Source organism: Microtus pennsylvanicus, chromosome 2 (assembly GCF_037038515.1).
Source record: "Microtus pennsylvanicus isolate mMicPen1 chromosome 2, mMicPen1.hap1, whole genome shotgun sequence".
In the NCBI taxonomy this organism is placed as follows: Eukaryota; Metazoa; Chordata; class Mammalia; order Rodentia; family Cricetidae; genus Microtus; species Microtus pennsylvanicus.
The window spans coordinates 6,373,409-6,396,386 of record NC_134580.1 but is presented as its reverse complement, the minus strand read 5'-3'; the positions used below and the strand labels follow the sequence as shown (position 1 = coordinate 6,396,386).

Below are 22,978 nucleotides of genomic sequence, written 5' to 3'. Positions count from 1 at the left end.
TTAAAAAAAAAGAAAATCTAATCCATTTGCTTTTATTAGCAGAATGTAATCAGTCAAATGTAAACTTCAAATATATAATCAACTGGCAATTGCATAATTCCTCAGTTAGCAAGTGCTTTATTTTGGCAGGGTAATACACACAGTAGATGCTCAGTAACTGTTTAAATGAATAATTTCACATGTGCTCAATGGACAACTGCCAGAAGAAGCCAAACAAAGTATCTCCATTAAAGTGACCAACATTGGAAAACTGGAGGGAAGATGGACTTGTCCCAATGGAGCTACAAGAGAACATATCATTCACTTACTCCTTCATTCAACAGGAATGTGAGGCCCCTGTGCAAGCTGGTACTCTTGTAGTCAGCACATACAGGAAAAGCCTAAATCAGCTCTTAGAAACTATAGGACCAAAATCAAATGTGGAACACAAACATCTTTTATGGGCTGGAGAGATGGTTCAGAGGGGTTAAACACCTGCCAGACAAGGGTAAGAACCTGAATTCAAACCCCAGAACCCACATAAAGCCAGGTGGTAGCACACATCTTTAATTCTCTGCTAGGATGGGAGGCAGAGACAGGAGAATCCCCAGATGCTTATGGGCCACCTGATGTCCATGGCAGCAAACAACAAAGAGCCTGCTTCAAACAAGTTAGACTAGGCACTGAAGATCAACACCTAATGTTGCCCTCTGACCTCACATGTGTGCTTTAACATACACACAGGCCTGCACTCACACAGACAGATATTTTTTAATAGCATCTTTGTGTAGCCCAAAGTATTGACCTATATAGTGTTTTTTAAGCCAACTTTGAAGTATATTTTATAGGCCTGAATAAATGCCTCAGAAGATGTTCCCTGCTCTTTCAGAAGTACAGAGTTCATATACAAGTACCCACATGAGGTGGCTCACAAATGCCTGTAACTCCAATTTCAAGGGATCCAACACTCCCTTCTGGCCTATGTAAGCACTTGCAACACATGTACACAGATTCATTTTAAAAAAAACCACACATACACATTGGCATAAATAATAAATAAAAATAATTTATGCCGGGCGGTGGTGGCGCACGCCTTTAATCCCAGCACTTGGGAGGCAGAGGCAGGCGGATCTCTATGAGTTCGAGACCAGCCTGGTCTACAAGAGCTAGTTCCAGGACAGGCTCCAAACCCACAGAGAAACCCTGTCTCGAAAAAACAGAAAACAAAACAACAACAACAAAAAAAATAATTTATAAAACGTAAGGTATAATTTACATACAATGAAACACATCTAAACATTCAACTGCAATTAAGAATTCATCAGCACTCGGTGGTGATGGCACACACCTTTAATCCCAGCATGGCAGAGGCAGGCCTGGTCTACAAAGTGAGTTCCAGGATGGTCAGGATTGTTACACAGAGAAACCCTGTCTCAAAAACCAAAAAAAAAAAAAAAAAAGTTTTCATCAACATACTCTTGTGCGACGATTACCTTTTTAAAAGTGTGTGTGTGTGTGTGTGTGTGTGTGTGTGTGTGTGTGTGTGTACAGGTACCCATCCCCTGGAGTTGGAGTTACAGGCAGTTGTGCACCAACTTACACTGGTGCTGGGAAAGGAGGAACTTGAATCCTCTAGAAGAGCAGCAAGTACTCTTAGCTCAGAACCATCTCCGGAGTCATCACTTTGAATCAAGAAAAAAAGCATTCCCATCACCTTATGTGTTTTGTTTTGCTAACAATCTTTCACAGCAACAAGCAAAGTTGTTTCCCAGCAAGTCTGTATGCGTGGTATATAGCACTGCAAATGCATGTGTGCATGTATGTTTGACATGTGCAAAAGTTGACATGGGGAACATCCTCCATCACCTTATCTTTGAGACAGAGTCTCCTGACTAAATCTACAATTCACAGACACAACTAGTCTAGCCAGCTAGCTTGCTCCAGGATCCTGACTCTGCCTTTCAAGCACTGGAACCACAGGCAGCTGTCACTCACTCTATTTACGTGAGTTCTAGGGACCCAGATTCCAGTCCTTACACTTGCATAGCAAACATTTTATCCACCAGCCCTCCCTGATCTAAACTTTTATCACTACAGACTGGCCTTCCTATTCTGGGGCTTCACATATATGAGTTCATACAATACGTTCTCTTTACTGTCTTCTTTCATGCACATTTATTTTGTTCATTTACATTGTTACATGTACCAATAATACATTCCTTTGTTTTTTTCCAATCCTTCTGGCTATTACAAAAACTGTCTCCATGAACATTTAAATGGTGTTTTGGTAAACCTGCGCTTTAACTCTCCCTGGGTAATGAACACCTAAGTACAGTAGTGCTGAGGTGCATGGCACATATGAACGTCATTAAAAAAAAAACCCACTTCAAAAATCACTGCACCATTCCTCCTGGTCCAGAGGCCAGCTGCTGTTCATCCCCATCAGTGCTTGGTTTCTTTTTTGTTTGACTTTGGTTTTGCCTGCTGTTTGTCTGTGCACCGCATGTGTGCCTGAAGAAGACGTCAGGTTCCCTGGAACTGGAGCTACAGATGGCTGTGGGCCACCATGTGGGTGCTGGGAATCAAACCCTATGTCCTTTGGAAGAACAGCTAATGTTTAACTGTTGAGCCATTTCTCCAGCTCCACTTAGTCGGTTTTGTTTTTGAGACTGGGTTTCACAAACCCTTACTGTTCTGGAACTCTATAGACTGAGCTAGCTGCGAAATCCCAGTGACCCAGCCACCTCTGCTTCTGCTTCCCAGGGCTGGTTGTCACCAATACCTGCCATTGTCCATCTCTTTCAACTCTAGGCATTGTAATGGCTATGAGAGAGCATGACTATAGTTCTAATCTGTATTACCCTGACGACTACTGATGTCGAAGAGTCACATATATTCTCTGCTATGGAGTGTATGTTCAAGTCTTTCACTTTTGTTTTGGTTCGTTTGCTTGTTTTTCAAGACAAGGTTTCTCTGTGTAGCCCTGGCTGTCCTTAAACTAGTTCTATAGACCAACGTGAACTCAAACTCAGAGATCCGCCTGACCCTCTGCCTCTGCCTCCTGAGTGCTGGGATGAAAGACATATACCACCACCGCCTGGCTTTTACTTATTTTTTAATTGGGCTGTTTGTCATACTATTGAGACTTTTTTAAGATTTAGTTTTATTTTCTGTGTGTAAATGAGTGTGTGTACTTTTACTTGCATGTATGTCTGTGCACATGTGTGCCTAGTACCTGAGGAGGCCAGAAGAGAGGACCAAATCCCCTGGAACTAGAGCTACAAACAGTTGTAAGGCTGCCTTGTGGTGCTAGGAATCAAACCTCAGTCCTCTGGAAGAGTAGCCAGTGCTCATAATTATTGAGCCATCTCTCCACACACACACGGAGATCAGAGAACAACTTCTGTGGAATTGGTCATCTTCTTGCACTTTTACTTCAGTTCTGAGGATTAAACTTGGGTTTTCAGATTTGCAGGGCTTCATAATGAGACTCCCTGACTCAAAAAAAAAAAAATCAAAGGAAAGAAATTGAGAAACAATGGGCAATCCAGTTCAAAGGAAGCCATTATAACAGTAAGGTGTTTATAAGGATGTGGGCGAGTTTTTGGTTTCTTGTTTTATGCAGTACTAGGGATTAAATCTAAAGCCTTGCACTAAGCAAGCGTTCTACCAGAAAAGTAAATACACAGCCCTTGGTTTTCAGAGACAGATCTTGTATGTAGTAACTCAGGCTGGCCCTGAACTTAAGATCTTCTTGACATTAATTCCCAAGAGCTGGGATGGCAGGTGACTTGACAGTGAACCATGTCTGTTAGCTTAAGCTAGAGCTCCCAGTTATTCAAGCATACATTCAGGGTCCTGTGAACATACTTTGTAGACATAATTACATCCATCATCGGTCAACACTGGTAATGAAGACCGGTCTACACGATGAGAGCCTAGGAACTCAGTGTGGTGGCACACCTGTAGTAGACAGCATTGAAAAGTATATGCCAACACTTACGGACTTCGGCAGGAAGACAGAAGTTCTAGTCCGACCTGGGCTACACACCAAGACCCTGTGTAAAAAAATAAATCAATTTTTAAAAGGGAAAACTTCAGATTCCTAGGAGAAATGCCACCTTTGGATGGCAGCAGCAATAGCCTCGCCTCCTGCCCTTTTCAACAGCCAAGTTATGTCAGACTTGTTAAGCCAACCCTCATAATGACATAAACCAACCCCTGCCATAACCTTTTAGTAGATCTCTTACTGGGCCTGTTTCTCTAAGGCTGACTGATACATTTTGGCACCTGCAAGTGAGATGTTACTGTAACAAATACTTCAAAATGTGGAAATCTTTGAACTAGAAATGAAGAATGTATTTGGAAGCATGTTAGAAAGGGTCCAGATTGCCTTAAACAGGCTGCTGACGGAAGTGCAGACTGAAAGGTGCTCCTGTAAGGGCTCAGAGGCAAACGACCAGACACACAGCAGAGACTCGCGCGCGCACCCTTTTAGAGCATGTAAACATCCGAATGGGTGTGGTAGCACATGCCTTTAATCTCAGCACTCCACCGCTCACACACGCTCACACCGCTCACTCACGCTCAGCTCGACCGGCAGAGGCTGGCAGATCTCTGTGCGTTCAAGGCCATCCTAGTTTACTAAAGCAGAGGATATAAACCCCTCCACAACAGAATTCAGGTAAAAATATGACTGCTAAAAGTTCCTTAGTAGACTAAGAGGGAAATGAGGAAAAACGATCAGCAGAGGAAGAAACATAAGAGGAAAGCTGACCTGTGTTCTAGCCCTGCAAAGAAAGTGGAACTTTGAGACACACACAGACTTAGTGAGATTTCTGAGCAATATGCTCAATGTGTAGCCTAGTTTCTTCTTAGCACTTACAATACCACGTAAGAGGAGAAATAAACCAATGACAGAAATGTTGAATGAAAACCAGGACTAAGGGCTTGAGAGAGAGCTCAGTGGTTGAGTGCTTGCTCCTCCAGGTTCAGTTCCCAGCTATGTTGGGTGCCTCACAACTACCTGGCTCCAGCTCCCGAGTATACAATGGCCTCTTTTAGCCTCCAAGGGTACCTGCACACACAAGGCATATACACAGAGACACACAAACATACACAAAAATTTTTAATTAATATTACAAAAAGAAAGAAAGCAGAATTTGATGATTTGGAAAATTCTCAGTTATCTTGATCACAAAATATTCTAAAATTAGGAGATTCACTATTAAGAAAATATTTGATGATGAAAAAGTAAGGGTGTGGCTGAACAACCTTTTACTAGGGTTAAAGACTGTGACTCAGAGATTCCCTCAGCCAACCCTAAGCAGAAGCTAAGAATAGAGATGAGATTATCCAACAAGGCTCTATGGAGGACCCTCCTGACTAATGAGAATTTCAGAAATATACACAGGAGATCCATAAAGTTTCTAAGAATGCTTTATGAGCAGAAATACTGCAAACTTGGACTTAAAGGACAATAAGGAAGAACAATAAAGCAAGGAGTGCACACCAATGGTAGAGTAGCTGCCTAGCATGTGAAGGCCCATGGAGTCCACCACCAGTACTAGTGGCTATGAGATTTCTACACTAAAAAAAAAAAAAAAAAAAAAAAACTAATGAAACTTCTCAAACCAAGAACAAGGTTTATTTAAAGAGTACTTAATTTTGGGCTGGGGAGATGGCTCAGTGGTTAAGAGCACTGACTGCTCTTCCAGAGGACTCAGGTTCAATTGCCAGCACCCACATGGCAGCTTACAACTGTCTGTAACTCCAGTTCCAGGGAATCTGACACCCTTACATACATGCAGGCAAAACACCAATTCATATAAAAATAAATAAATAAGAGTACTTAATTGAATAGTTATTATATGTGTGGTGTGGGGATGTGTTTGTATGTGTCAGAGGACAACTTTCAGTAACTACATTCTGTCTTTCTACCATGTGTGTTGGTCATCAGACTTGGAGATAAACACCTTTGCCCACAGAGCCATCTCTGTGGCCTAGTGTCTTACAGTCAGGGTTTCTATTACTGTGAAGAAACACATGATCAAAACAACTGGGGGAGGAAAGGGTTTGTCCGGCTTACACTTCCACATCACATTTCATCATCAAAGGAATTCAGGACAGGAACTCAAGCAGGACAGGAACCTGGAGACAGGAGCTGATGCAGAGGCCATGGAGGAATGCTGCTTACTGGCTGGCTCCTCAGGGCTTGCTCAGCCCGCTTTATTACAAAACCCAGGACCACCAGTCCATGGATGGCACCACCCACAACAGGCTGGGCCCTCTCCCATTAATTACTAATTGAGAAAATGCCTTACAGCTTACCAACAAGCATGATTTTATGGAGACATTTCCTCAATCTAGGTTCCCTCCTCTCAGATGACTTAAGCTGATGTCAAATTGACATAAAACTAGCCAGCATGCACAGAATTTTTTTAACATTTATTTAGGATATAAATGTGTGTAAGTTAGGGACATCTTGAGGGGTTCTGGGAATGAAATCTGGGTCATCAGACTTGAAAGCAAGTGCCTTTATTTGCCTCCACTTAGTCAGTGCAAAGGGGAGGAAAGTGTGACATGGGTAAATCTTCAGGACATTGTGCTAAGTGAAATAAGTCAATCTCAGGGGACAAATATTACATGCCTCTATAAATATGAGGAACTTAAAGTAGTAAAACCACAGCAACAGGGGCTAGAGAAATGGATCAATGGGTAAAGCACTTGCTATGCAAGCAGGAGGATGTGAGTTCAGACTCCAATACTCAGAGAAAAAGCTGATGTGCACACATCTGTAACCCTAGTACTACTATGGTTATAGGCAGGAGAACTGCTCGGGCTTGCTAGCAGCCAGCATCACTCCAGATACACTGAGAGACCCTGTCTCAACAGAATGAATGGAAAGTGATAGGGCAGGACATATGACATCTTCCTCCTGCCTCTGCATATGCACACGCGTGAGTGCTAGTATAGACAAGTGTATATACCACACAAGCATGCATACACATCACAGCAATAAAAAGTGCTGCACAAGCGGTTGCCAGGCTGGAGAGAGAAGAGAAAGGGGAGTTATTGTTAGTGAGCATAGAGCTGCAATTCCGCAAGGTAACGGGAGCTCAGAAACAGAGAATGATAATGAATGGTTGCACAACAATAAAAATGTACATATCACAACAGTACACTAGAAAATGGATATAGTGCTGAATGTTTAATATATTTTAATTGCTTTTTAGCGATTATAATTTGTGTTAATAATATCAAATTTATGCTGCTGTTTAACAGAGGGAAAACCCAATTCAGCTGTAAACTACCCTCCAGGAAAAAGAGCAGAAACCACAACCATAGGCCATGAGGCCAGTCTCCAGCCACAGAGAATTATTCCCAGATTTTGGAACTTACTGAGTCAAGTTCCTTGTCAGATTCTGAAAACACCTGAGGCCCTTGTACTTTCTACCTTTTAAGCCGAGGGAGACAGATCAGGAAAGGAAGTTTCACTGTCTGACGAGTGTTTACTGAACACCTACTATGAGGCAAGCCAGTCACTATGCTGATGCTGGGCATACAGCACCAAGAGACAGCTTCGGCCCCTAACTCAATAAAGCTTATGGAAAGAAAGATATAAGCAATTGTGCAAGGGTTTGAGGATGGCAAGTACTTGCCTCAAAAGTGAGGACCTGAGTTCAAGCCCCAGAACTCATGTAAGAAACTGGGCTTAGTGGCACATACCTGTAATACTAGCAGTGTGGACATGAGGAACAGAGAAAAGCAAATTCCTACAAGCTCACTGGCCAGCTACTGTAGCCTACTCAAAGTTTCAGACCAATGAGAAACTGTGTGAAATAAAAGGGGGAGGGGAACTGTGGGCTATTCTTGGTTGTCAACTGGACTACATCTGGAATTAACTAAAACCTAAGTGTCTAGGCACATCTGTGAGGGAATTTTCTTAAGTCACTGAAATATAAAAATCCACCTCTAACCCGGATCTTTTGAGGTGGGAAGATGCACCTTTATTCTAGGCAGCCTAAGTAAAAGACATGACAGAAGGAGCTTTAGCTCTTTTCCTACTTGCTCTCTGGCAAGTCCATCCCTTCACTGATATCAGAGCCTACTTCTTTGGGATTCCAGCCTATACTGAGTACCAGCTGAGACTTCTAGTTTTGTGGACTGAACAAATACTGGATTCTTTGACCATCTGTTGGTAGACAGTCATTTTTGGACTAGCTAGATCACAGCCTATAAGTCATTCTAATAAGTCCCCTCTATCTATCTATCTATCTATCTATCTATCTATCTATCTATCTATCTACCTACCTACCTACCTATCTATCTATCTATCTATCTTATATATAGAGAGGGGGGTTCATCAGTTCTGTTCCTCTAGAGAACCCTGACAGCCTAATGTTGTTCTCACCTCCACACAGATATGCATATGTACATCATACACAAGAAGATGGATACACATGAAAAATAAAATGGAAAAATAAGTGATTATGGTTAGTGCTACAAAAGAAACTCTAGCAGTTTAGAAAAATGAACATGCATTAAATGACTAACATGTACTACATTCTTTACATGTAACAATTTAGCTCTCACAACTAACTATCCCATGAGGAATTGAACGCAGGTACTCTGGAAGAGCAGCCAGTGCTCTCCAGACTATCCTATGAGGAAATGGACATTCAAAACAATTAGCTCCTTTTCCCGGATCACAGAATCAGTGAGCAGCAGAGCCAGGACAGAAAAGAGGTGCATCTAATCCCACACTGATCGCTCGGGAAGCCTGCTATGCAGAAAAGGCGGGCAGAAAGCATGAAAAAGTTAACTTTGGAGAGCTTCTTCTCTAGGAAGAGCTTTCTAAGTTTTCTACACTCACTTAATGAAGGTGAATGTTGGAGAGTATTCAAAAATCCCTTAACACTCTCCAAATAGAACAAAAGGTTACACTATAATTAACTCAGTTTTATTTAGGCACCCAACAGGTTACTAGATGTGTTGAAAATAAAAGGCCGTGGATAGCTTGTCCAAATTGTCAAAGTTATGCCCAGTTTACAAACATTTTGTTTCTGTAGGTTCATCTTCAGAATCGGCTTTTAGGTGTTAAAAAAAAATAAGAAAAGAGAAATAATCATAATTATGTCGCAACATTCCTGATTTAGGATAATCCCTTGATTCAATGTACAAAGATCGTGACAGACACAAAATGAACCATCCCATCCTTTGAGCCTCTACTGAATTTATTTCATTTCAAATGATCAATACATGTTTTCATTTTGTTCTACTACCATTCCAGGCTATCCTACCCCACTTAAAAAAAAAAAGGTTTGAGCAGAAAGAAGCAGCAGTAACATGTGAACATGTCATTGAACTTATAAAACACAACACTACTGCCTTCAATGCCATGACCTTCAGGTTCAACTCTGCAGAGATCGAAAGCGCAGAGCCGTAAATGGGACTACTGAGACTAGTGCAAGAGAAGGGTGAGTTTAAGGCTAGATTGGGCTAGCAAGTTCAAGGTCAGCCTAGGCTACAAATCAATATACTGTACCAATCAATCAAAATAAAGATAAAAATACAACAGCTGGTTGTGGTGACACACAACTTGAATTCCAGCTTTCAGGAGGCACAGGAAGGCTTATGAGTTCAAGCCAGCCTGGGCTACATAATGAGGTCCAGGACAGTCAGAGCTACATAGACAGAAAAAAGAAAAAAAGAAAGAAAGAAAGAAAGAAAGAAAGAAAGAAAGAAAGAAAGAAAGAAAGAAAGAAAGAAAGAAAGAGGGAGGGAGAAAAGAAAGAGGGGGGAAAGAAAAAGAGAGAAATAAAAAGAGAGAAAAGGAAAAATAAATGCAATACACACACACACATAGCAGAAGGCTCCAGAACGGAAGCTTTAGTTCAAAACAGTAGTTATCATTTACACCAAGGGTTTAAAAGAAAATAATACATTTTGATGTCTAAATTCTTGCCTGGCCTCTACCCCCCATACTGAGATTATAAATATATGACAGCAGATTGGTATTGAACTCAAGAATTTGTGCATGCCAGGAAAAGACTCTACCAACTAGATCCCTAGTTCCTCACTTCTATTTGTGAAAGGAAGCCAACATAAAGATGGCAAGATAGCTCGCTGGAACAGCTCTTGTCTGGCATATGCAAAGCCTTAGATTTAATCCCCATCACTGAAAACAAGACGACTTAAAAGAAAATCCATTATAGTACTACATATAAAATCAAGAACCAAGTATGCTGGTTCATGCCTGTATTCTCAACACTTGGGAGGCTAAGACAGGAGGAGGACTGTCAGGAGTCCAAGACTAGCCACGGCTACCAAATAAAAGCTTCAGGCCAGCATGGCCTATTGTGATAGACCCTATCTAAAAAGTTTTTAAAGTTGTTACAATTTGGCCTTTGGGTGTAGCTTAGTGGTGCAACATTTGCCTAGCATGTAGCTCGGGTTCAATCCCCAGCACAACAAAGAAAAAAGCTAATGTGCCGAGTATCGTAACACAAAGGAAACGCGGTCTATCCTAAAGTATGAGAAGATAACTTTCCAAGTTCCTGTACATTTTTGTGGTAGTGAAAATATGTACAAACCAACCATGACCGAGAGACCCTGGCAGCACTTAGACAATTTACAATTAATAAGACACTGAAACACTGACAAAAAAATTCTAAAAATTTGGACATTATAGTACACCCTTATTTGGTTAAGTATTTATCGAGCAATTTAGGATGTGAAGTCGCTTGTACAGTTCTCCACTGCAACAAAAGGAATGGCCACAAAACACATATAAGGAATATGACCAGGAAGACTATGAAAGTTGTGACACCTTGACCACTGTCACAAAGAATTCTCGTTCTGACGCTTCCCTCTAACCCTGCAAAAAACTGCACAGGCACATTCAGGGGGCATAGGGCTGGGCGGACAGTACACAGTACCATAGGAAGCCAGCTCATTTAACACAGACGAACAAAGTCCAAATACTGACTGTGACCTTACTGAGTTTGTTCCTCTCTAAGCAGTGCCCACAGCTTACGTCACAGAACTGCTGGTGAGAACAGATGAGCCAGGCACAATGACTATCGGCTAAAAGCAGACGAATTAGTCTAGTAGTGCCCTTAACCTTTGGTGTAACTTGGAGAGTCAGACATTTTTCATATTTATGCCTATTATGATTTAAGTTTTTTATATTGGAGCAAAAATGTTTCAAAAAACCAAGGTCACCCTAATGAACTTAAGATGGCAAAGGCCTGTAAACAGCACGCCTATGTTCAAATTCAGTTACCAAACTGAAGGTACACTCCAGATTTCAAAATTAACTATCCAAAGCTGGGCATGGAGGCACCCATCTGTAACCCCAGCAGTTGGAAAGCATAGGTAAGACAATCAAGAGTTCAAGGCTAGACTCAGCTACATTTTAGCTTCAAGGCCACTCAGGATTATTTAAAAAAAAAAAATCCAAACTACTCTTCACCAGATCTCACTTGCAAAGGGAACTTCTAAACACAACACAAAAATAAAATAAAAATAAATATATTTGAAGAAAAGGAAAATGACTTTTCATAACACAGGTCTTAAACACGGTGTGGAAGTGGCCCAGACTCAACCACTAGACTCTCAAATCATTTCACCTGAGAAACTACAAGGTAAGAAAGGTGAACTTCAACAACTGAACTACAGAATTAAAACTTCCAGCAATGAGCCCCCTGCACTGCGCCCTGGCATGCCACTCAATTCTGCTTTGACACGTGTGAAAACTGAGTCTAACTACCTTCCCTCTTCGGGCACGACAGAGTTAAGGGTCCAGGTAGCTTTGGCCAGGCGTGGTGTGCAGGCCTACAACCTCAGCATTTGGAAGGTAAAAGCAGGAGTACCAGGAGCTCCAGGCAAGCATGAGGTACATGCGACCTTGTCACATGAAAGTGTCTACCCAGTTTGAAGAAACAGACCCACATTTCCCTGATATAAAAAACCCTATCTTTGTGGATTCAAGTACTCAGAAAGTTTAATTCATTTCTAGTTCCACAAGTTAGTTTCCTTCAGGCAACCTGTGGAAAAGGACCAGTCTGTGAGGAGTTTGTCCCAGTTTGGAGAGCGTCACACTACCTGCTCTTTCAGCTCCACAACTTCCACGCTCCAGACTGGAAGCTCCTTCTGATTCAGCTTCCTGTACCTTTACAATCCCCTCAGATTAAAGCTCTCCAGAAGGATGCCACACCTGCTCTCATTCCAGGCACTTTCTCCTCTAATTTCTTTGAAGCACCCATTCAGCAGAACGATGACTCAGCCATGCAAAGGACAACATAAGGGAGACAGACACCCTTAGCAAGCAACTGTGCTCGCGAGGTAACTGTGCAACTAACTCAATAAAGCTGCTGGAGGTGGGTGTGGATACCCATAGCCCCATCACTCAAAGTCAGTCTGGGCCACACCCCAAGTTCCAGTACAAGACCCTTTACAAAGTAAACAAAACTAGCACTGCACTGCACTCTACTTTGCAAAATCAAAGTACCTAGGCTATGGGGGCAGCGAGATGGGGCAGCAGGTAAAGACATCAGCCATCAAGGCTTGACAACCCAGGTTCAATCTCCAGGATCCACAAGACAGAAAGAAAAAAAGCAACTCCAGCAAATTGTCCCCTGCCCCTCACCACACACACCCACACCCATACAGAGAGAGAGAGGGAGAGAAAGAGAGAGGGAGGGAGGGAGGAAGGAAAGGAGGGAATTATCTGGATTACAGAGGTGAGCTAGAAAAGCAAACTGAAGCACCAATGGCTAACATGTAAACGCCTCCTTCTGAATAAAGAATCTACCTATAGTTGGCTCCAGTCTCACACACCCATGTCAAAGAAGCAATAGCCAGCAATCATGGCAATAGGCATGGAAAGTTGTTCTGAGGAGCTTACACTCTTTAAGATCCCATTTCAGCCATGTGAAGTGGATACTACCTTCATCCCCATTTTACTACTAGTGAGTCACAGAGCCAATAGAATCACACCACCCCAGCCCAGACAGCCTGACTCTAGTATTTACAATAACTACTAGCACTCTATAGCTGCTTGTCTATCTTTCTGATAACTTATCATTTTCTCTAGTATCAGAAAAATGACTCCACCTCACTTTACAGAGAAGACCAAATATTTGTCCTTAATGTTAATGAAGTTTTCTTTTCAACACAGGGTTTCTCTGTGGCTTTAGAGCCTGTCCTGGAACTAGCTCTGTCGATCAGGCTGGCCTCAAACTCACAGAGATCCGCCTGCCTCTGCCTCCAGAGTGTTGGGATTAAAGACATGCACCACTACTGCCCGGCATGATAGAGACTTTCTAAGATTTTCCACATACGCTGAGGGTGTAGCTCAATGGGGCAGTACTCATCTAGAATGCACAAGGCTCTGGGTTCTAATCACAGCATCTCAGAATTCTTACTTGGCATTCATTTCTTACACTGTCCCTTCCCACGATGTGCAGAAAACAGGATACTAGAGAATTAATAAATAGCATGTGACTTCTAAACCCAGAAGAGCATTTAGTAAGCTTTGCAGATGGACAAGGCCCTACAAGGAGGAATTGCATCCTTCCTCCAAACAGCCTGAACCAAGCTATCAGCTATATGGGTAGCCATCATGGAGGATCCACTGGCCACAGCAAAGCTTTCAGATAACTACACTACCACCTAACATACTACAATCTCTTTCAAGACCCTGACCCACTCAGGCAAGCTGCTCCCACATGCCTGACTCACAGAAACTAAGAGACGCAGACAATGTTTGCTAGCTTAAACACCTGTTTTGTTATTTTAGTTTTTGCTTTGAGACAGGGTTTTATGTAGTAGAGGATGACCTTGAAATTCTGATGCTCCTGCCTCTACCTCCCAGGTACTGCCACTACAGGTGTGCACCACCATGCTGTTTATATGGTGCTGGGGATAAAGCTCAAGGTTGCATACAAACCTGCCAATCACTCTATCAGCTGAGCTCTATGCCCAGCCCTCAGCACTAACTTTGGAGGCAATAGATTACACAGCAATAGACAGAAACACATTCATTCTCCAGAACCGTTCATCCCTTAAGAATAGTGACTAGTTCACTGACTTTCTTGTATAGTTGGTTGAGGATTTTATTGTTTTGTGGTTTGCTTGTTTTTAGTATGTATTCATGTGTGAATGTGCTGTGTACACATGTATGTGGGTGCACAAGTACGCACAAGCAAAGGCCAGAGATTGGTGTTTGAGATCTTCTACTGCTCTCTGGCTTAATCCTTTGAGGCAGGGTCTCTCCCTGAGCATTTTTTTTCTTCCCAAACTGGAAGTTCCCATAATTCTCCTCTGTCTGCCTCTGCCTCAGTTCTGTTTCATGGGTGCTGAAATCCAAACCCATGCTTTCTTTTGAAGCTTTTGGGCTCTTTGCAGCTGAGCCACCTTTCCAGCTCTTTTTGTTTTGTTTTCTTGAGAAAAGCTGGCCTTGAATTCTCATCTTCCAGACTTGGATTCCTGAATTAGGGAATTATAAGGGCAAGCTACCATGTCTAGCAAGTTTCCTTCATTTTCAGACTCTATTAAAACCTATCACATAAACAGTGCCCACTTTCCTTCCTGTGTACCTCCATTTGTGAGTCATGCCTGATGTCTACACCACTTCATCTACCATCTATCAAGGTCTTTCTTTTCTTTTTCAAAGACTTTCTAATTAAAATCCAACCGAAAGTCTGGCAGAGTGGTACACATCTTTACCCCCAGCACTCAGGAGAGATATTGGCAAGTAGATTTCCGTGAGTTTGGGGCCAGCCTGGTCTACAAAGTAAGTTCTAGGACCGTCAGGGCTGTTTACACAAAGAAACTCTTTTTCAGAGGGAAAACAACAACAAAAACAAAAAACCAACCAAACAAACAAACAAAAAAACTCAACTGAAGTATTTTCTCAGGCAGAAGACAAAATGTTCCATGTGTCAATCAGCTCCAACTCTCATCCCAAATACACACACACTTTATATAGAGTAAATATTTAATTTGTGTTAATTTTATATCAACAAGTATTTGCTGAGCATCTACCATGTCCCAGGAAGGGCCTCTGAAGCTGGAACAAACAAAGCAAGTGGAGCATGCCAGGGGCCTTCAGCCCATTTGTCAGAATCTCGTGCAGAAGGATGATGGGCCTGCTCAAGGGCCATCCTGGGCAACACAGCAAGAGCTTTTCTCAAAGGGGGGAGTAGGAGGGAAAGGAGGGGCAAAAAAGGAGCTGGACATGGTGGCTCATACCTATAATTTTGCACTTGGGGGGCTGGGGCAGGGGGACTGCCCTGAGTTCTAAGCTCCATAGTCAAGGTCCAGGCCAACCTGGGCTACAGAAGTAAACCTATCTCAAAAACTAAGAGGCTCGTAGAGTGCTCTTATAAGCATGAGACCGTGTGTTCTAACACCAGTCAGGGGTGGGGGAGTGGGGGGACACGACTCGCTCCTAATGCCTAATTATGCGGTGGACATCAGAGAATGATAGTGTTCAGTTTCTTTCCCTCCTTCCGGTCCAAGGGCTCATAACTGCCTTCGGAATATTTGTCTGGAACCCAAGCTCAGTTTCTTCCATCTGCAGTGGTCTTTATCTCTCCCGGTGGAATTAAGATACACCTCAAACACCATCTTCTCTTTAAGCTTCCCCTTCAATCCAATTTTAAAAAATAAATAAATAAAAGGCTGCCTTGACATTCTCCAACAATTCTGGGTTTGCACCTAGACTTTATTTCACCTCATTACGACCACCTGTCACTTTCTGCCTCTATACGCCCCTCAGGACCAGGAGCTACCTCTCACTTATCTTGATCCCAGCTCAGAAAAACACCTGGCACATGACATGCCTGGAACAAAAAGTCTGCTGAATGAATACATGAAGTCATTACTTAAGATGTATTCATAATTACTACTGGGTGACCCAAACTTTATGGTTTTGCCCTTTATGGGCTGAGATCTGTTTTTCACTTTTTTTGAATCCCTCCCTCACAGGATTTGGCAGAGTATTAAGGACATGGAAAGTCTGCAATAAATACTTTTGGATGATGGGAGACACATTACACTGCTATCTCTCATGATTTAACTCTAAATAAAAAATTTACCTTAGTGATTATGACTTTGCAAACCTTTGTTAAACAGGACACTTCTTATAAGTGCTGGCAGAGAACGGACTGGAACGCCAGCCCTGGACTACAGACACTTTCCTTTGGATGTCTCTCTGAAGAAAGCAGTAACAGTTTGCTTCTTTCTAAGGTGCACACATTTAATCCCAGCACTCAGAAAGCAGAGGCAGGCAGAACTCTGTGAATCCAAGGCCAGCCTGGTCTACTCAGCAAGTTCTAGCTCACCCAGGGCTACACAGTGAGACCCTGCTTTAAAAAGAGACTCTCAGAAAAACAACTAAGTATCAGAAAACCCTTTGATTCACCATGAAAAAAGCAAACACCACTGCTGGAACTCGGTTTAATAACTTCCAGGCAAGGGTTCCCCTCCCTACAGTGATGGGGCTGCGAGCCAGCTGGCTGTACCACTTCGCCCCTGGAAGGCAGCTGATTTTCAATAAGACTGCACAACTGAACTTTTTGGTGGAAGGGGGCTTCTAAAGTAAAAACACTGAGGTCTCACTTCTTGCACATAACGATTACGCTATGGGCTTTAGCTTCAGCCCTCAAAAACTTGCAATTTGGGAACATTCCAGACATCTTATGGATTTAAAAACTATGTAAACCCATGAAGCATAGGTGTAACTTCATCATATTTAAGTAATGAGGCTCACATTCTTGTCTGCACACACTTCCTGCCAAGAACAAGCAGGCAAGTAGTAAACTGGCCACCAATTTGTCCTTTAGTAATATCATATAACAAAGAGAAATCCTGACAAAGACAAGCTGCGCTGGTACTTACACACCTACCCAGTGGTTCTTCTCAACATAAGAACACTGGTCATCTCTTGGACCCTTGGTATGTGCTGAACACCGTGTTGAGCGTTTTATGTGAATTCTTTCGCTTAGTATCTACATTCCAACCTAATTGGTACTACTGTTTCCATTTTCCAGATGAGGAAACAGGGGCCCCAGATTATCCATATGAAACGTGGGTTAGATAATCTAACTGGAAAGGCTCCAGCACTAAACACTCTATAGTATTAGTGCTTTCTCAGGGAGCGGGGAGGGCAGAGGTCATCAAACATAAACGTGTGCGCGCACACACACGCACACACACACACACACAACGGACACTACTTCTTTGGCGGTCAAGTTTCAAATCTGCAAAGCCCTGCAGACCTGCCGGCACCCATGCTGTTATACGGTCTTCAGATCCAGGTGAAGCTCCTTGCCATGAGAAGCCTAAGGATTGCACCTGGATCCTTCGGGCTTGCACAAGGGCCGGGAGAAAGCGCCTGACCGGTCCATGCTGAAACACACCCGGGGAGCAGCCAGGGCGGGAACCTAAGCTGCTCCCCAGCAAGCGCAGCCCCACAAGGCGCTGCACAGGTGCACCGTCGCACCCGACTGCCCGGTCGGGTGACCGGGGCTTTGCGACCCCAGCCCCTAGGGAAAGGGCGGAGGACTGGAGGACCGCAGGAGGCAGCCCTGGGCTCGGAGCCCGTAGCGCCCGGCCCGCCCAGGGCCAGCACGGAGGGGTCGCGGGGAGAAAGGATGCTCGGGCGGGGCGGGGCCGGTGGGGGAGGGGGACCCTGCCCGAACTCTCACTCACCGTCTCGTTCGCCTCCCGGCCCGGGCTCCGCTGCTCGCCCCGCTCCGGTGGTGCCAGCAGCTCGCGTCTCCTCCCGAGGCTCACGGACCAGTCAGGGTGCAGGAAGGTGGGGAGAGGTCGGGCGCGAGCCGAGGGAGCGTGGCGAACAGGAGTGAGGGGGTGGGGAAGGTGGGACGGTCGCTCCGGCCGCCGGGGACACCTCAGACACGACCGCCGCCGGCTCCACTCAGCCACGGAAGCTGCGGGCCCTCCCACCACACCGGGTCCCGCCTCCGCGCCCCCCGCCGGGGAGCGACGGCAGTGCCGACCAATCAGAAGCCTAGCACAGCCGGGGCTCGGCCCACTCAGGGGGCGTTCGCCGAAGGAAGAGCAGCGAGGAAGGCTAGTACGGCGGCGCGACTTCCTGTGAATGACAGGCCAGCCCAGCCAATCGCTAGAGGAGAGATGACTTCATCGCTGAGGGAAGTCTGGAACTGGCGGAGCAGCGGCCAGGAGGTGGGAGGAGGTCGGGGCTGAGCCGGAGGCGGAGTCTGCGGCTTAAAGAGACCGTAGCCCCTTTGATCGCCCTGTCAACGGAAGGGTGACGGCGGAGCTACCCAGGGTTCGGTGCCCAGCCGGGAGCTATTACTGCAATAATCCTTCAGCCTCCATCTCGGTCCATTTCCCAGCTGTCTTTGCTCCGCGGGGACTCCCAAATCGATTATTTCATATTCACACTTCCCGAAAGGAGACAATAAATTCCGCTCTGGCCTGAAGCCTTGAATTTCGTCATGCCTCCGCCCCACCGAGGTCCACCTCCTTCTTTCTCTGAATCGGTTCTCCTATGGAAAAAGGATACTGAAAGCTACCGGCCTAGAACGTTGAGCTCATTAACAGCGAAAGTGCCTGAAACTGGGGGGAAAGGGTTGAATGAACCCAAGAGTTCTGGGCGGCTCTTCCAACGTTAATTCTGAACTGCTGGTGTGTAGCCCAAAAGTGTGTGATGTGTGACAGAGCTCATAACTCCCGACAGTCGAAGAGACTGCTGACTCAAGAGGAGTCACGCAAGGCCCACCCTGTGAAGCTGCTGAGAGCCACTCTGAAGGCAGGCCCCTTCCTGCCCCTCTTAAACATCCCCTCCCTTCCCCCAACAAAGGGAGAGAGCCCTGAAAAGGAGAAATTATTCGGACTTAGTGACACGGTGTTTCAGGAACACTTTCCCTGGGGAGATATAAACAAACGTCCACCTCCTCCTTTTAGGGCACCTACGATTGGAAAAACCGGAGTACCATTTCCCCAAAGTCCAACCCGGGAAACCATTGGGTTTATTGGGCTTACTTAGAAAGCATGGCTGATCCTCAGAATATGTGGACCACCAAAAAGTTGCACCGCAGCATTGATGATGAGGTCCCCATAGCTGCACAGACGGAGTACACAGTTAACCTTTCATAGGCTACATGCTCTGGCCGGGTCACAAGACCACAAGCAAGCTGGGGCAGAATTACATACAGCTAGCTAGGACATGAGGGAGTGGTTGGGATCAAGTGAGGGTCCAGTGACATCCCCCCCATACAGAAACATCGACAGTCAACAAGCGCGACCTCGAGGCTCTCTGGCAAACTTCACAGCTGCTGGAATGACCATTATAGCTGTCCCTTTGGAGGACAGTGCTACCGGACACAGGAAGGGAAGGGGCTAATGTTCCCCAGAGGTTTTGGAAACAGAGGCGCTGAGGAGGCAGAGTGGGAGGAACACTATAGAAGAAGCTCGCGGAGGCATCCTTACACACTCGGGAAGTCACAGCGACTGAAGGAAGGCCGTTCATGTTACATTTCAGAGGGAATTCTTCCGTTGGCTTCTGTTCTCCCCCAGAAGTCTCCCAGACTGCTCACTGGCGCGGTGGCTCTGCCATCCACAGCAAAACGGAGACACAGCTCTATCTATCCACAGCAAAAAGCCAACCAGGTCCTGAATAATTCCCAATTATTCATCTCTAAGTCAGCTTCAAGTTCGGTACCATATGTCTCATCACAGAATCTTGGATGAAGGCCAGATCCTGTGGCCCCCTCGGTCATACCTTCCCTCCCAAGAAATAAAAAAGGAAGAAATTCCGTAAAATCACTAATAAAATTAGATATTCAACAAATGTATATACTATATAAGTAAAAAAATAAGTAAAAGTGTGTCTATATACATATATAAAACTGTCTCGTGTAGCCCAGGCTGTCCTCTAATTTGCTCTATAGTCAAGGATAACTTTGAACTCTTGATTCTCCTGCTTTCGCTTCTCAGGAACTGGGATTGTGATCATGCATCACCTGACCCAACAAGTACCTCCCTGAGTAAGACACTGAGGGGTAAGAGAGATGAGACTCGGTAAACCATAGCCTTGGGGTACCTCCACTAAGCTGGGAGAAGCTAAGGCAACCCTGAGAGACTTCAACACCAGACTGGGTCTTGACTAACTAATGATGCAGAAGCGCCCTCAGAGTTTCTCCTACAGCCTGGAATTACTGGGGTGGGGAAGATTACCCCAAGATAAGACCAGGGCAGGGCATTCGGGATATTGCCCACAAAGACACAAGCCTGGTGAAAAAGCCCAGGTGGAAGGAAGCAGGAGGGCCCCTTGTTAGTTATGGGGAAACAATACGTTCATTCAGAGCTGACTGCAAGGCAAGCACCTTTGTCCTGAGCTCACCACCTCACAAATGGATCTTCTGTGAACAACCTAAATTGTATGTTCTATATATTTCCTGTGTATTCACGTATATATACATTCAAAGTGATGCATTTTTAAATTTATTACTATTTATTTACATAAGTGTTTTGCCTGCATGTTTGTCTCTGCACTATATTTGTGCCTGGTACCCATAGAGACCAGACGAGGGTGTCAGATCCCCCGAAACTTAACTTACAGATGGTGGTGAGTTGCTTTGTGAGTGCTGGGAACTGAACTCAGGCCCTTGGAAGGTCAACCTGTGCTCTTGACCTCTGAGCCATCTCTCCAACCCCCTACTGTATTTCTTATCCGTGTTCTGCTTCCATCTAATCTCTGACCTTGCCTTTACCTGCTGCTAGCCTTTGAAGCTCCACAGAACAGGGTGCAGTGGTTAAGAGCATGTACCGTTCTTATGGAGGACCTGAGTTTGGTTTTTAGCTCCCACACAAGCCTGTAACCCTAGTTACAGGGGATCCACTGCTTCTAATATCTTCAGACACATGCACATACATACCCCAACACAGACAGACACAAGTAATTGAAAATTATTTTAAAAGTTTTATATGTATGGTGTTTTACATGCCTATATTTCTTGGCATCACCTGTGTGCCTTACGCTCACAGAAGCCGGAATAGGACATTGGATCCCCTGGAACCGGAGTTGCAGATGTTTGTTAGCTGCTATGTGGGGACTAGGAATCGAGCCTGGGTTCTCTGGAAGAGTAGCCAGTGCTCTTAAGCTCTCTGTCCTCTCTTCTTTTTTTCTACTTAGCCCTGAAAAAAAGAAAAAAAAAAGAATAACTGCACAGAACATATCTAACCGTACTTAGCACCTTCCCAGTTTCTAACCATCCCCAAAGCAATGGGGATAGTGTCCCTTTTCTTACTACTGTTTCTCAAAGGACAGTTCCCTTGTGGCCTATTGACTCCAAGTGCACATTCTTCCTTTTGTCAAGGTCTTTGGGAGACGTGTACCATTTTTTTTTGTCCTTCTAGAAAACACTCTCTTTCCTGGCAAGAGAACCCGAATGTCTTCTGGGAAACGCTTCCTTGCGATTCATCCCTATACTGTCATAGCAATGGCTTCCTTACTTACATTCCAGGAATGAACCTGTGCTCCAGTCCTGACCAACCACTGCGTTGTTTACTGCCACCACTACCACTGCCACCACTCCTACCATCGCCAACAGCAGCAGCAGCATCAGTACAGTTAGAAAAGTCATATGACCCAAGAGAATCCAATCAGAATGAGTCCTGAGACAGCTCCTGGAACGGAGATATTTTCTTTGCCGCACAGAGCTCCGGACCTGTCTGGCTTTCATGGAGAGCCAATCATCAGCAAAAGTCATGGGGAAAATAAAGCAACAGAAAAGCAAACAGAGAGCCGGGCAGTGGTGGCGCACACCTTTAATCCAGCACTTGGGAGGCAGAGGCAGGCAGATCTCTGTGAGTTCGAGGCCAGCCTGGTCTACAAGAGCTAGTTCCAGGACAGGCTCCAAAGCTACAGAGAAACCCTGTCTCAAAAAAAAAACAAAACAAAACAAAAAAACAAACTAACAGCAAACAGGGATAGGGATATAATGCACTGGTAGAGCATGACCCTGAGTTCCAACACACACATACAGAGAGAGAGAGCTAGGAAGGAAGGCCACAACAGGTCATGACCCTGAGACAGAGAACCTAGATCTAATGAGTTAATTGGCTATCTGATTTCTAGGTGTCTTGAGTCATTAGAAACAGAACATTTAGGGCTTGGGGTATAGTTAAGTTGGTCAGGCCTTGCCCAGTATGCACAAAGCCTCAGGTCTGATCTCCAGGACATGGCACAAGCCTCTAATCTGAGCCCTTGAGAGGTAAGGCCAGAGGATCAGAGGTTTAGGATCATCCTTTGGCTATGCAGACAGTTGGAGGCCAGCCTGGGCTACATGAAACACTAGTTCCGAAAGAAGGTAAGAGAGAAAGAGAGAGAGAGAGAGAGAGAGAGAGAGAGAGAGAGAGAGAGAGAGAGAGCAAGAGCCTGTAAGAGGGAGCTAATAAGCAGAATTTATTGAGGGAGAGCAAAAAGCCTGAAAGGGAGGAAGTTGAGCAACACTGGAAGGGGAAAGCACCCAGCAAGACCTAGCTTGAGCCTGTCTTGGCCTGGTCTGCAGCTGGAGCGCTCCAGCAGTCTGAGACACAGGAAGGTTTTTGTGTCTCAGTTTCTCAGTCACTGGCTGTGGGCCTTGAGGGAGTGCCAGTCCCTGAGGCAGCTCTCTTTAACTGAGGTCAACATTGGGGAATTGGGGGCAGCCGGAACCCAGGTTTCTCTGGCTAAGGTGATAGGCGAAGGGCCCAGCTGACTCCGCCTCCCCTCCAGAGTTCCACGGTAGGCAAATGTAAGGAGTGAAACAGCAGGCTGTGACCAGACTGGCAGAGCACGGTGAGGCTATGGCCTTCCCTGACGATAGGTCTCATCTATTACAAGCTATACCTTTGTATTTCTGTCAGCATGGGTGACCACGCTGGTCCTTCTGCTCGAGCTAACTGATAGGGAGTCCTTTCCACACCCCCTTCCTCTAGTTTTTCCCTCCATAAACTGGTC

At 44.8% G+C, this 22,978-nt stretch overlaps 1 protein-coding gene across 3 annotated transcripts in view; it reads right to left on the bottom strand.

The window, feature by feature from the left end:
* The window catches only part of Mrtfa (myocardin related transcription factor A), a 173,050-nt gene extending 155,088 nt beyond the window's left edge, over window positions 1-17,962 (bottom strand). For 2 of the 3 annotated variants that reach the window (XM_075959820.1, XM_075959822.1), the window contains exon 1: window positions 17,701-17,944. The gene's annotated coding sequence lies outside the window, so the exon portion shown is untranslated. Of the gene's footprint in view, window positions 1-17,700 lie in introns of all 3 variants that reach the window. The other variant, XM_075959821.1, reaches the window with a different exon arrangement.
* Between the last annotated feature and the right edge of the window lie 5,016 nt (window positions 17,963-22,978).